Here is a 15869-nt window from a genome sequence, read left to right on the forward strand (position 1 = left end):
TTTTAAAAGTTTATTTTTAATATTTCCCATGATTTAGGTTTAGTTATTATTTTTAGTAAATAATTTTTAATTGTTAGTTTTTAAACAATTTTAGTGATTATTTAATAAATACTTTTATCAAAATTTAGAATAATTATTAACATGTGTTATCAAATTTTAAATACTAATTTTATAGCTATGTTCATCTTATGCTTATTTTAATAATATTAAAATGTATAATATTTGTTTTATTTATTATTCTTAAAAGGAAGTCTTCTTCTTTTTTATATTACAAAGTTATATAGTATTGAGTTTTATTAACATCAACTTAACAATCAAAAGCTTTGATTCCAAAGAATACAAATTCTTGCTGTTATTATTTAAAATCCAACTTTTACAAGACATATACAATTTATTAGTTTTAGTTTATACAGTTTTAGTTAAATAGAAGCATGATTTTAATTATTATAGATTTTTTAATATGTGTCACTATAAACTCTGGTGAAATTTTTTTTATATAAAATGCAATTATACCAATGTTCGTAGGAATTATCTAACAAAGAAAAATGTTTAATCAATTTATATTATTATTTAATGTAAAGAGGTTTGGTTTCATAGGGTTCACTGATAATCCATAACTATGATTTTATTTTATAGATTTATCTTTTATGTTATTTTAAATTACTAATAAAATTTTGTTAGATTATTATGATTATGATTCATTTTACATGTGTAGTTTGGTGATAGAATAAATAAAACAATTTGCAAGTACTAAGCGATTATCTAAGTTGCGATGTAATAAAAAAATCAAGCTATATTTTCTGATTAATTTAATATTTGAAAGTAATTAAATAATTTTGATCGAAATAAAAATTATATCAAAATTAGACTTAGTTGGATATATATTGTGCGGACTATCATCTAATTCTCCTATAACTAATAATGAACACATGAATAAAATATTTATTTTCAAACTGTATTTTCCTTTTAGTAAAATAGATTTAACATGCAAATTATATGAATTTATGTTTTTCTTTCACATTGTAAGAAGGGGGACGTAGTTTTTTTTTTAATCGGATTTGGTTACTTTTATAGTTTTATTTACTTGGCCTATGAATAAACTCCAAACCAAACCAAAGTTTGGCTATTTTGATTTGAGTTATGTTTATGTGGTGAAACCAATGGAACATGAAACAATCATTAGGGTATGACAGACCTACAAACGTTTCACACAGCAATTTGCCCAGTTTAAATAATTAATAAGCTATGAAATAGTAATCAGCGAAGATTGGTTATGAAAAGATTTTTAATAATCAATATATTTCATTAATAACTATTATATTAATTTGTTGGTAAGTAAAAAATGGTAAAATGATAACAATATCATTAATGAAGATTTTACGTTTAAATTTAAACTGAATGACAAATTTAAAAATAAAATATAAATGAAAAAAAAATTAAACTGTGTTTCTTTTTAGTAGAATAGATAGTTATATAAGGGACCATGTATCATGTGTAAATCAACGGAGACAGATTACCTAAAAGTCACATGCGAGTCAGCATCATTCACTAATCCTAAAGATATGTTTCAAAATATCAGAGATCTTCATAGTCAGCATCATTCATTAAAATATCTGAAGACTAAAGAAAATTCAAAAAGACAGGAAAGAGGAAAATAAATGGCAAAAGGCAGGTATAAAGACATCTAAAACCTGAGTATGCTGTAAATATAGCGTTTAGAGACTGAATATTTATGTGTTAATATTAATGACCAAGAGGGTTCCTTTATATAAGAATTACAAGATAAACATAAAGTATCTAAAACCTAAACTTATTAGGATTAGGAAAACTACTAATACATAATAATGGAAAGAATACATCTACTAGGAAAAAGAAAGGGTTTCCTTTTCTATAAGCTTTGTAGCCGCATTTCTCTCTCCTGAAGTCGGCTCTCTCTCTCCTTTCTCTAGGCTTCGGCCATCTCTCCATCTTCTAGGTATTGGGCCGGTCTCGGTCCGGACTTGGTTAATGGCAATCAACTCCATGATTTATAACACTCCCCCTTGGATGCCATAACCATACATGATTTGTAGTACGTTTCATGTTGCCCCATTAAAACCTTATCAGGAAAACCCAGTGGGACAAAACCATGATGAAGGAAAAAGAGTACAACACGCACTACTCCCCCTGATGTGAACCTCACTGTAGGTTTCTACATTCTACGCATCTGGTGCGTGATCTTTCTTGTATATGTAGGAAGGGAGTAATCGGCCAAGTTCATTACTAAGCCGTATCTAGACCACTTTGACCTCTTAGGTCATTTCTCATGTCTCTTGACATTGAGTGTCCCGGTAAAGGATGTGTGCTAAACAATGTGAACCATATTGTTCTCGGGGATCACTATTGGGTCTTTACAAATCATGTTTGCATTTGTCCATAGTCTAGACGTGATCGTCTACTCTTAACTCTTTACTATGGTCGGATAAACCAAGTACTTATGGACAGTGTACTAGACATGGTTATCATGAACCTATGTCTCGATCTGGCCGATCCATGTCTGGGTCATAGACCTCGTCTATACATGTCCATTACTTGTCTCATGAGTGTTCAAGATCAATGATCATTCCTGTGAGTTTATAATCTCTTATTATGACTCTGCGCCCAAACACTCTCATGGATGTGGACATCGATTTCTTTGCCTTAGGTAATGTCGTATTCATTTTGCATTCCTATCTTAATGATGGCGTCTCATGACCTTAGTTGTTGTGGATCATATCACACGCTAAGTATATATTATTAGGTCATGAATCTCGGCTTTCACAAGCTTATGGACTACAATACATTTGTATCCGGTTGATCATTTGTCTCTACAAGCCCGTGATCAAAGGATAAGAGCCGGACGCCTTTTTAGCAGAAGGGGCCGGACGCCTTTATCTGAAAGTCGGATGCCTTTTAGCTTAAGGGCTGGACGTCTTTAGTCGAAGGACCAGACGTCTTTAGTCGAAGGACCAGACGTCTTTAGTCGAAGGACCAGACGCTTACAGATACGTTCTGTATCAGTCTACTAACCTCTTTTAGGTTTAGTACAAACACAAGGGATTTCAAATGTATATGGACTGTTATTGGATTGTCTTTTATACAACTCCAAGATCAATGATCATGCGTGATTAATTTCCTTTACATACTATATGCAGCTGCTTTATGTTTTAGTCCATGAACCAGCTTAGGAACAAAGCTGTTCTGTCATCTTATCCAGTGATCCATATGCTGCTTATTACATCATTTGTATCTAATTTCTTTCTTATGACCAGACCATTGTCAATTTCGAAAATCTATAGCAGCATCCACCACATAGGAGTTTATCTCCTTATAATTTGTTCCTTTGATCTCTGTGAGTATCTTGTGTAACAAGCTATGATCTAATGCTGTTATTAGGAAACATGAACACTCTAGACCTCGTGATCATGTGCCTTTTCTCACGGTTTCTTTATCTCACAAGATCCATCTATTTCACTGGTTTATCAGATGGCGTTTCTGTATATGTATATGGCCAATACGCCCATCTCTCTTTTAGATACTTTGAACCTCCACGTTTTATCTTTTCTAATCTCTATGATCTTTTATGATTGTATGAGTACTCTTTCGTGGGTTCATGATCCTCGTTCATCTCTTTATGTTCAAGTGCTATAACTTTATGTATCTTTATACAAATGTGTGTGTGTGTCGACACTTTCATGTGGTTCCATTATGTTCCAGACATGATCTATAGATTTGAGATCTTATTATCCAGGACCTTTATTACCTAGTAGCTTGGCGTCCCAAGACTACATGGTTTGGTACATTAGATGTGTAGCTGCGCAGCCTTTTCTCAATGTCTGGTATGGTTTCTCTTATAATCTCGAATCTGTATTCTATGCACAATTTTTCTATCCGAGATTCCTTTATGTTATGGAACACTTGATCTATCTTGTATAGACTCTATAGCAACTTGATTATGTCTCTTCTAGGACATTCATTTGGTGCTAAGCTGGTTAGTCATTTCTCGGGTCAGTGTCTGGCATTTCGATTAGCTTCCCAATTAGCTAGCTTTATATAATCTTTCTTTGGACGTCTTAAATTATAATCTCTAGTCCGAGGATCTTTGCCACGACAATGATGGTTAAAACCATTCGTACTTTTAACATTCTTTATCCAGCCTATAATCTTTCTCCTTTAATATTCAGATTCATTTGTTTCATGCAATCCGTACCTGTCCACTATTTGATCACCCATGTTTTGGCTCTCGGTCCTTTTTATTTCGTGGAGAAGATCTTATTCTTTATATATTCTCAATCCTCTTCTGAGGTTCCATCTTAGACGGCACATGTATGTATGTGGTGGTTTATTCAAAATCTCTTAAGATGGTGTATGTCTGGTTTTATGACCCGTATTCAATCTGAGATGGGAATATCTATGCTCACTTATATGGCCTGATGCATATGATCATATTATCATTCTATACATGTAAAACATAATTTCTCCAAGCTTATAGACTTTAGAATCTTAGTCTTATAGATAATGGCTTACATGGCCGAACCTTTTATAGGTAATGGATTGTTATGCGGCCAAACCTGCACTATATAGCCAAGTCATGGGCAAGTCGTGGGCAAGCCGTTTCTAGGTGATGGTCTTTGCAGCCGACCATAACATGGTCTCTTCGGCTGAGTAATGGCCTCTTCGGTTTGGCCGTTTGTATCATGGCCTCTACGGCCGAGGAATGGTCCTTTATGGCCGAGTAATGACCGAGCCATATAACATGGTCGTAGACCAAACACGAACTTGTAGTATTGATCATGGGTTTATCCTCTCTCCCCCTCATGACCATACTATAAGGTCGTGGTGCTTGGGACAATTAAGCCTAATGAGTTTCCCTTTGTGTACATGTTTCACAACGTGAGATCTTTTACGGGATAACTCTGTGCCTTTTCAATCTTTGCATCAGGTTTAGACTTTAGGATGGCTAATCCTATCATGCCATATAGTGTAAAATTCCGTGGTGTTATCTCAATATGGTTACCACATCTCTTGCCTCTTTATCATACTGATATGTATCATAGTTTTGATCAGTAGAGATCATAGGTATAGTCTCGACCACTTTCTTTCAAGGTTTTAGGCGTTTTTCTTCTTAAAGTCTAAAGGAACTTGTTTCCTTCCTTACCCATTGTTTCTACTTGGAAACCATACATTATAACTTCAATGAGTCACATGTTCTTTTGGGTGTGTATAATGCCTTTTAAGGCAATGCCTTAGCCATAGTTTCTTTACTATGCTTACTATACCCATTCATGATTTCTTACTTGGTTTTATGCCCTTTAGGCAACTCTTTAAAATCATTTATATGTTCAAGTAAGATCAGGCAAGATAATGAATTCAAAACCAATTCCATTGTATATATAAAATCGTGAACCATCAAGTAGGTTAAAAGCAAATCACAAAACAAGGACTTTAAAATAAAATATCGAGATCCCTCTTAGTCAATAGATATGCCGGCCACTCCTTGAGTTATATTGGACACGGCTCCCTTGGATTCATCCTGATCTATATTAGTTTTATTTGTATCAGGATATCTCATCTCACTGCTCCTCTTTAGTACCTTGTCATTCTCAATCACCGTTAGGCAAGAGATCAGGTCATTATAAGTGGTAGAACCTCTTTCTATGTAGATATGTTTTGACAACAAATCTTCTGGATGGAATGTGGAGTATGTCTTGAATATACAATCATTATCTGTTACCTCTTCTCCACATAATCTCAGTTGGTACACGACCCTGGACAAGGCAAAGTGAAACTCGGCCACTGTCTCAAAGTCTTGGAATCTGAGACTCATCCATTCATGTTTGACCTTTGGTAATAATACCATAGTGTATATGGACTTTAATTATGTCCAAAGGTCACGAGGATTCTCAATATGTAGATACTGATTTCTCAGTTCCTCAGTGAGATGATGACACATTATTGTAATGGCTCTTAACTTTTCACTTCTAGTTGCATAATCACCCTGAATGATACTCCTTCCGAGTCCTCTTGATTTCAGGGTAACTGAAGTGTTCATTGCCCTTTCTAGATAATTATCTCCAGAGAGATTTAGAATGGCATAATCCATGGGTTCAAATCTCGGCATCTGAAATCATCAATCAATTCATGATTTAGAATTCTTGCAACCAATTTAAATAATCAGTGTACATGATTTCATAAGTCTGTCTATGATGCTTAGGCCATACGGCTTTGCATTGTGATGCTTATACCTCACAGCCATTATAAGATACAACGTTCTTAAGGATCGGATCATGATGCAATCCGGTTTATATAACCATCCGGATACTAGGCCACACGGTCACTTTGATATTCACTAAGCCACACGGCTTTTAATCAATCAAGGGCACAAGGCCGCAAGTATGAACAATGTATTAGGCCACACGGCCATATACAAAACGGGATATAGATGCATTCAATTCTATTTCTTAGTTGCATTTCTATTAAGTTTTACCAATTTCAAGGTTGGTAATATTAGATTTTAGAATCAAGCACTCTAGCAACCTAACTATCATTCAAAACAATATTAAACTTTCAATCTTTAAAGTTTAAGGTTTCAAGGCCTTTAGGATTTTAAATTCGAGATTAGGGTTTCATTTTAAACAAAATTCAGATTTAAGTTTTAAAACAATCCTAATCATAGCTCTAGGCGATCAATCAAACACTCAAGTTTCAAAAAAAAATTAAAACCGATTTTCCAAAATTAGGGTTTTAGGGGATTTCGAAAACTTTGATCTTTGATCAAGGGGATTTGATTTGAGATTCAAAAACCTTTAAGGTTCTGATTTTAATTGATCAATGGATCAATCTCGTTTTTAGGTTTTAGATCGAACTTATAGATCTTCGATTTACTCATAGGAGATTGATCTAATTAACATATGGCTTTCAGTTTTAAAGATTATATCTTTTAGGGTTTCAATCTTTACAAAACAACCAGGTTCGATTCATGTTCTCAGATTAAGTCTGTACCTTTGTTTTTGCAGGTCTGAACCGGACCACCAAAGATCAGAGACGAGCTGAGACGAACGGACGCGGGACGGCTCCTATCGGGTCGCGTTGCCGAGGGCTGAGACGGACGCGTCTTCTTCTTATCGAGTTCGCGAGCTGGTTGATTGGGAACTCAAGCTGGTTGTGATGCGAACTGGACTAGCTCTGTTGTGAACAAGGAGCTATATGAGAAGAACCGTGAGCTGGTCAAGCTTGAGATCGTCGGTTCATCGTCAGTATATGGATCGCGAACAACTTTGTATTTGAGATCTTTGCACCAACTCCTCTCAGCTCATGAAATAAAAACAAGGAGTATTAGATTACATGAACACCATAATCTGAACAAGATATCATCAAACAACTAAGGTATGATAAACTTATCTTTCAAAGGATTTGAATTTGGCTAGAAAATCTTGTTGGTTCGGATTAGGGTTCCAAAAGACCAAGACGGCGCCGCTTATTGTTTCTGTGAGTGTGGACGCGTCTGAGATCATATTGACAAACGGTTTGCTCTGATGGATTCGTCTCGTCAAGAGCTTCAATTTGACATGTGGCTCGTCGTCTGGTTCCTCAGGGTTTGAGAGATAGATTGATCTTAAGTTGCACATGATTTAGGGTTTATGTGTGACGGATTTTAGGTTAGTTTTTTTCTCAGGGTTTTGGAGTCTATCGTGCTGATAACGTGTTGTAAATAGAGTGTTTAGAGACTGAATATTTCTGTGTTATTATTAATGATCAAGGAGGTTCTTTTATATAAGGATTACAAGATAAAGATAAATGGAAAGTATCCAAAACCTAAACTTACTAGGATTAGGAAAACTACTAATACATAATAATGGAAAGATTACATCTACTAAGAAAAGGAAAGAGTTTCATTTTCTCTAAGCTTTGTGGCCGCCTTTTCTCTCCTGAAGTCGGCTCTCTCTCTCCTCTCTCTAGGCTTCGGCCATCTCTCCATCTTCTAGGTATTGGGCCGGTCTTGGTCCGGGCTTGGTTAATGGCAATCCACTCCATGATTTATAACAGAGTAATTATTTTGTATATCGTGCGTATAAAGACAGCTAAAACTTGAGTGATCGTCATACCTATTTCCAACTGATCCTCCAAATTGAGATTAATTTTATGAACAAACAACATAAAATGATATACTAACACTAAGCCAAATAGTGTTGGATATATAATGCATAAACCAAATATGCATTAAGCCAAAATAAAGATAAGCTTTATTAGGCACAAACAACTTCTATTAAATCGATATATTGTCTAGATCCATATGAGAAATATGTTCCTTCAACTCTTTAATTGGTACAACTTTAGTTAGCGGAAGCACTATTATGGAATTTGTACTTATATGCTCAACTGAAACTATACTATTTTGGATTCGTTTACGCACAACACGATATCTTATGTCGATGTACTTTTATTTTGTGGTGCTCATGTTGTTGTTCGTATATAACACTGTCGAATTATTGTCACAGTAAACTTTAAGAGGTCTCTTAACACCCAGAACCAAATTCATCATGTGATAAAATTATAGCCAGGTAACTTGATTGGATGCTTCATAACATGCTATGTATTCTGCTTCCATTGTGGACGAAGCCAACAAGCTTCTGCTTGGCACTTTGTCATGATATGGCTCCCTGAGAAATAAAAAATACATAAGCTTAAGTGGATCGGCAGCTATCAGAACATCGAGCACAATCAGAATTGGAATAACTAGTGATCTCGAGTTGGTTACCTCGTTTATATATAAGCATAAGATTTTGAGTTTTCTGCAAATGCCACATCACCCGTTTAACTGTTTTCCAATGGTCAATTCTGAGGTTACTTAAGTATTTCTCCAACATGCTAATAATAAAACCCAAAGTCTAATAAATTTTCACAACCGCTGAAGCATAATAAATTTTCAGTATTTCCTCAATCTTTAGCACAGTCCTGAGATATTGCTCTAAACTAAATATATCACCTTAAAAAATAGGAATATCTATTGATTCACAATTTTTCATGCCATAATGTTCCAAAAAATTATCGATGTAGCTATTCTGTAATAAACCTAATATACCACAAAAACGGTTTTGGGGTATTCGTATTCCCAATACAAAAAGATTCACCAAGATCTTTCATCTCAAATTGTTCGGAGAAAAATTACTTGGTGTCGTGAAACAAGGCTACATCGTTTGAGGTAATCCGAATGTCAACAATAGATCAATCCACGCAAGTGTCTAATATGACATCACTTAAGCTGATATCTCCTAAAGAGAAGTCACCGACTGTTGATTTTCTTCTTACTACCCACGAGGAAGCAAATAATGTTCAAGAAGAAATGGAGCCAAGTATACAAGAAGCAAATACTCTTCAAAGAGAAGATCAATTGACAATTAAAAAGTTCTTCTTTCACAGTCTACATTTATTTATTTCTTTTTTGGTACAATCTACGTTTATTTCTTCACTATTAGTAGGGGTGCCCTTAGTCCAAGCAGCAAAAATATTATGGAAGAAACTCCATCCAACATGGCATCACTAATACAAACATCTTGGAAGATGATGCTTAATTGATCCTCCTTTCCTCATAATTGATTCACAAGATTATGAACCACCAACTCACATGACTGCTAGTCTGGCTTATATTACAAATTTTAATTAATTATTGAAAAAATAAAAACTTTAAAAGCATGATTAACCTGGGTTCTTAATTTGGGGTTCTTAACTCATGATTTGACACTTTTTTTTATACTTTTCGGCTAAGAGCCGGCTCTTATATCTCTTATTTAAGAGACGGTTCTTAGCTTTTCTTAGTTAAAAACTAAGAAACGGTTCTTAGCCGAAGCTAAGAATCACACCCTAAGAATCCGGGTTAATCATGGTCTAAGGCCGCTAACCTGGCTTTTACTTTACCTACAATTTATTATTAAACAATTTAACATTGAGAAATCGGCCAAAAAAACCCTGAACTTTGCGGAAATTGCCAAAAGAAACCTGTACTCGAGTCTGACCAATAAAACCCAGATCTTTTGTTGACTTTTTTAGTTTATTCATAAACTTACGGTTGACTTACCAGATTAACACACCGTTAACCGACAGTTAAGACAGTGTTAACTCACCATTAATTAGTGCCGTTTAGTGAAACTACATCATTTCATCCAATTGTTTTGTTAAAGACAAAATCTCAAGACGACGTCGTTTTGCTTAATTAAAATTATTGTTGGCTGGACTCGAACCCGTGCACTCGTGGTCCTTAGGGGGTTTTGCCACTGAGCTAGTGGACTTTTTGGAAGATTACCACACATGTTTATTTTTATTGATCAAAAGATGTGTTTGATTGAAATCAAACAAAACGAAACCCGTGTTTGAACGTAACCCTAATTTCTCAAATCGATTTGGGGATTTTTCTTGTGATGTGAGGAGTTGGTAAAGGTGAGATATCGCAGTTTTTGATGTTTATATCCCAGTTCTTCGACCACACCCGCATTGCTCCGGGATACCACAAATTCTCATCGTATTCACAGACGAATCCTCACAACCCGAACTCATCATGCGATACTCGAAGAAGGAAAGGTGAGAATCGAGATTCTTAAGGACGAGATCAAAGAGAATCAAGCTTGAATCGCGAACTAGATTTATGATTTTGGGAATTTAGGGTTTATACCAATCGGAGGTGAAAACGCCGTCGTTTCTTTTTGATTCATTTAACTCGGATTCAAAGAGAATAAAAGAAACTATGTTCGTAAATCTATTGAAAAGTCCACTAGCTGAGTGGCAAAAACCCCTACCATTAAACCCGGGTGCACGAGTTCGAGCCGATGGAAGCCCATCTTTTTAATAAAAAAGAAATATAAAATGCGTCGTTTCATTCATTTGTCTTTTAACTCGGATTCAAAGAGAATAAAAGAAACTGTGTTCGTAAATCTATTGCAAAGTCCACTAGCTCAGTGGCAAAAACCCCTACCATTAAACCCGAGTACACGAGTTCGAGTCGTTGGAAACCCATATTTTTAATAACAAAGCTATATAAACGACGTCGTTTGTCTTTAATCAGACAAAGAGATGAAACGACGTCGTATACTTTAACACCCAAAATTAACATCCGTTTATTTATCTGTTAACTCGGTTAACGGTGTGTTAATCTGGTCAGTCAATCGTAAGTTTCTTAATAAACTAAAAAAGTCAACAAAAGTTCACGATTTTATTGGCTAGCCCATATGTCCAGATTTCTTTTGGCAATTTCCGCAAAGTTCAGTGTTTTTTTGGCCGAATTCTCATTTAACATTTTGGACATTACAAAAAGTATCAAAGTGTTGTGGCCTAGTAACATTGCAAGAGAGTTGGTTCTATTACTTTGATAACGAATTTACACTTGAGAAAAGATCATCTAAATTCAAAACTATGAAATTTTATTTTACAAAAGTTGATGAAAATAGCAGCATATAAAGTAATAAAGCTATATAGTTTGTAACTATTTAAACGTGATCGAATCCATGTTAAAAATATCGTTACTTGACATTACTTGGACGTTAGAACCGGGATTTGTTTTGGTGGGGAGGGGTAATAAAATATGCATTTATATATACCAGTACGATGTTAGGCAAACTAGCTATTTAAATATACCAATATCAATTTTATAAACATTACCAGGTCGCATGTGATGCAGATTTTCCCACGATTTCCGCGTGCGAGAATCGAGTGGTCGCGCCTAAACATTAAGTCCAATAGAGCCTAGCAAAATCGTTCACAGATCAATCACATACATTTTCATTTTTCATCTTTCGTTGGCGCACTGAGAAAAAGAAAATGGCATCTCATGCAGTTTCTAGCGGACAAAAACCTCACGTAGTTTGCGTGCCTTTCCCTGGTCAAGGCCACATCAACCCGTTGCTGATAGTGGCTAAACTCCTCCACGCAAAAGGCTTCCACGTCACCTTCGTCAACAACGTATACAACCACAACCGTCTTCTCCGGTCACGTGGGCCCAACGAACTGGATGGTCTTCCTTCCTTCCGGTTCGAATCTATCCCTGATGGTCTACTAGAGACTGATGGGGATAAGATGCAGGACCTCCCTTCCCTTTGCGAGGCCACCATGAAGAACTGTCTAGCTCCATTTAAGGAACTTCTTCACCGGATCAACGCCCGAGATGATGTTCCTCCGGTGAGCTGTATTTTAGCGGACGGTATGATGAGTTTCACTCTTGACGCTGCGGAGGAGCTCGGTGTCCCGTGTGTTATTTTCTGGACCACAAGTGCTTGTGGCTTCTTGGCTTATCTATACTACCACCTTTGTGTCGGAAAGGGTTTATGTCCACTAAAAGGTACGTACGTACGTACTACTTAGCATATTAATACCGTGAGTTGGTATTAGGGTTTTCTGCAAAAAAACCCTCAATGTGTTTTTTTTTTTGCAAATTAATCCGCAAACTCAAAAACCCACGGGTCAACTCTCCAAGTGCCAGTCAAACCGCAATATAACTCTCGGCCGTATATATGTATATTTGACTGTGTATAATTTTAACATTTTTCAATACTACGTCGTTTTGGCGCTAATTTTTAAATGAAAAAAAATTGTTGAACTCGGGGTTTGAAACTTGAACACTATGTGCATGCTATATAACCATCTCGGCCAACAAATATATTTGTTTAATTTGTTGTTCAATATACTTAGAAATCTATATAATTGCGTTTAACAAATCTATATATTTGGTTATATAGCATGCACATAGTGTTTAAGGTTCAAGTTTCAAACCCCGAGTTCAACAATTTTTTTTCATTTAAAAATTAGCGCCAAAACGACGTAGTATTGAAAAAAGTTAAAATTATACACTGTCAAATACACATATATACGGCCGAGGGTTATATTGCAGTTTGACTGGCACTTAGAGGGTTGACCTGTAGGTTTTTGAGTTCGCGGATTAATTTGCAAAACGAAACCACGTTGAGGTTTTTTTTGCAGAAAACCCTTGATATTAATACCGTGCTTTGATATTTATTGAAAAACATCGTCGTGCTATTAAAGTTTTTTTTTTTTTTGTGATATTAAAGTTACTATTGATAACATACATGGTGGTGGATTTTGCAGATGAGAATGACTTAAACACAGAAATAGTATGGATTCCAACGATGAGAAACCCAAGACTAAGAGACCTCCCTAGCTTCATCCGAACGACTAATCCTAACGACATAATGCTCAACTACCTCAGCCGTGAGTGAGGCCCACCGAGCCAAACTTGCTTCTGCTATCATTCTCAACACGTTCGACGATCTCGAGCATGACACCATACAATATTTGCAGTCTATTTTACCTCCGGTGTACCCTATTGGACCGCTCAATCAACTAGTGAATCGTGATATCAACAAGGATGGCGAGATGGGACGGATGGGAACAAATCTTTGGAAGGAGGATACAAAGTGTTTGGACTGGCTCGATACTAAGTCCCGAGACAGTAGTGGTGTCTACGTTAACTTCGGTAGCATAACAGTGATGAGCGCGAAACAGCTCGTGGAGTTTGCTTGGCGTTTAGCGGCAACAGGAAAAGATTTTCTTTGGGTGATCAGGCCGGACTTAGTAGACGGTGATGCGGCTGTGCTTCCGCCGGAGTTTTTGACTACGGCGGACCGAAGGATGCTGGTGACTTGGTGCCCTCAAGAGAAAGTTCTTGCTCATCCGGCTATCGGAGGGTTCTTAACACACAGTGGATGGAACTCGACTCTGGAGAGTTTCTGCGGCGGGGTTCCGATGGTGTGTTGGCCATTCTTTGCAGAACAACAAACGAACTGTAAGTACTGCTGTGATGAGTGGGAGGTGGGGATGGAGATAGGTGGAGATGTGAAGAGGGAGGAGATTCACGCGGTGGTCAGAGAGCTAATGGATGGAGAGAAAGGAAAGAAAATGAGAGACAAGGCAGAAAAGTAGCAGCGCTTGGCGGAGGAATCTATGAGATTTTCAGAGATCTCAGGTTGTGTGTGTATAAACTCCAATGGAGCAAGATGAGAAGATGAGAGTTTGTTTTAGGTGATTTTAGAGGGAGAGTTTGATAAGAGTGTTTATGTGTTTACTCAAATCAGAAACAAGAGACTTTGAGAGATTAAGAGATTAGAGACTAAGAAAGGGAGAGATTAAAGGGAATCTGATTCAAGAACACATTTCATTCATGAAGGAGAAGGGAAAACCCCCTTACTCACTTAAGAGCTTTAATTTTTGTCCATACACATGCTTTTATAAGCTTTACACTCTGAAACATTAGAAACCCTTAATCTAATGGCTAGAAATGACTTGTGAAATGGATGGCTTGGATGTAGTCTTGTTTTTGTCTTTGCAATCTTGGTGATGGCTTCTGATTGGTTAAGGAAGGCTGGCTGGTGATTGGTCCATTCAAACTGGTCAAGGCAAGGGTTGGCTTCTGATTGGTTCCTCAAAGGCTCCCATGAACCTTCCCACTTCTTTAGCTAGATACATGGTCCCCTTTGCTTTCCCTTTACACCTCTTGACAGCCTGTCCTTGTTGACCACGTCCTCTCTCTTCCTTATCCACAAACAGTCTGATTACAATCAGACAAGGTCGCCTAATCGCTCTCTAAACCGACGCCCTAAGTTTGCACAGCTTCTGGTCGATCCCGGGTGAAGTACGGTTGATGGTACGGACCGCCTGTCCGTACCTCGCCCTATTTTTGCACATCTCACCCAAACATCTCCAATGGTCGGACCTGACTCGGTTTGGGTCGCCCTAAGATTGCCCGGCCCGTCTGGTTTTGTACCGTCCGTACCGTCTGATCATCTGGTCGCCCTATCTTTGCACCATCACCCATCTGAATCCAAATGATGTCTAAGTATGTCTAAGTCCCTCCTGGACTTGACCCTAACTTTGCACACCTCATTTGGATACTTCTGGACACTCCTGAACACTCCTGAAGTCTTGATACACAATCTCCGGAGGTCTTGCCCTATTCTTGCTCAAGACTCAAACTGCTCCAAACTACTCCTTTGGCTCCATTTCTTTCTTCAAGTCAACACTCCCCCTCAAGCTTGACTATAGGCGATCCTTAGTCAAGCTTGGAACCTTGAAAAACTTCCTCATTAAAAACCTCACCAAGGAAAACCCTTTGGGACAAAACCTTGATGAGGGAAAAAGAGTAAAGTCTCCAAAGCCTAGGGATTGGCCAGTGAGTCTTTGTGCCTTACCAACAATGTAAGGGACACAAAGACTCTGGATCACGGCCCTCATGTGATGCAAGGTAGATCACCACTTCCCTTGCTCATCACCAACACATCTTGTACTCTTCTTCAGAACTGATCTTGGTTGCTCCCCCTTTCACCCAACTTCTTGTTGGGTTGCTGTGCTCGGACATACCAGATCTCCCTTGATAGATACAAGCTGAGTCTTGGTTGCTTCTTCTTCATGAGATCACACCTTGCTTGAACTATGTGAATATGCCTCAGCTTCTCTCCAATCACCTCAAATCTAGAAGCCGCCTTGGAGATTGCTTCTTCATTCTTCACCAGGTTGTCTTCTCTTCTTGAATAACCACCAAGTACTCTCGCTCCACTCTCGGATCACAGAAGCATCTCAACACTCCCCCTTAAGCTTGACCATGTGGAACAAGTCAAGCTTGGAAGGATTGCTTCTTGAACCGCAACACAAACCATTACACACTCACTTCTGACTTTGCCATCTTCTTGGAATGCTGGTTGATTCATAAGCTCTCTACAACCACCTCAATACCTGAAGCCGCATTGCTAGAGTAACCGTCTTCTTCACACAGCCAAGAGCACTCTGAATACTGTCTTTTCTTAGGCTTCGCCACTGCCTAAACCCGAATAGCTTCATCTCCATTCTCTTGTAAT

At 37.3% G+C, this 15869-nt stretch overlaps 1 pseudogene; it reads left to right on the forward strand.

Moving 5' to 3' along the window:
- Positions 1-11045: 11045 nt before the first annotated feature.
- Positions 11046-14533, forward strand: LOC106398505 (annotated as a pseudogene).
- The last annotated feature ends 1336 nt before the right edge of the window (positions 14534-15869 follow it).

The sequence above is a fragment of the Brassica napus genome, chromosome C5, assembly GCF_020379485.1.
Source record: "Brassica napus cultivar Da-Ae chromosome C5, Da-Ae, whole genome shotgun sequence".
Classification (NCBI taxonomy): Eukaryota; Viridiplantae; Streptophyta; class Magnoliopsida; order Brassicales; family Brassicaceae; genus Brassica; species Brassica napus.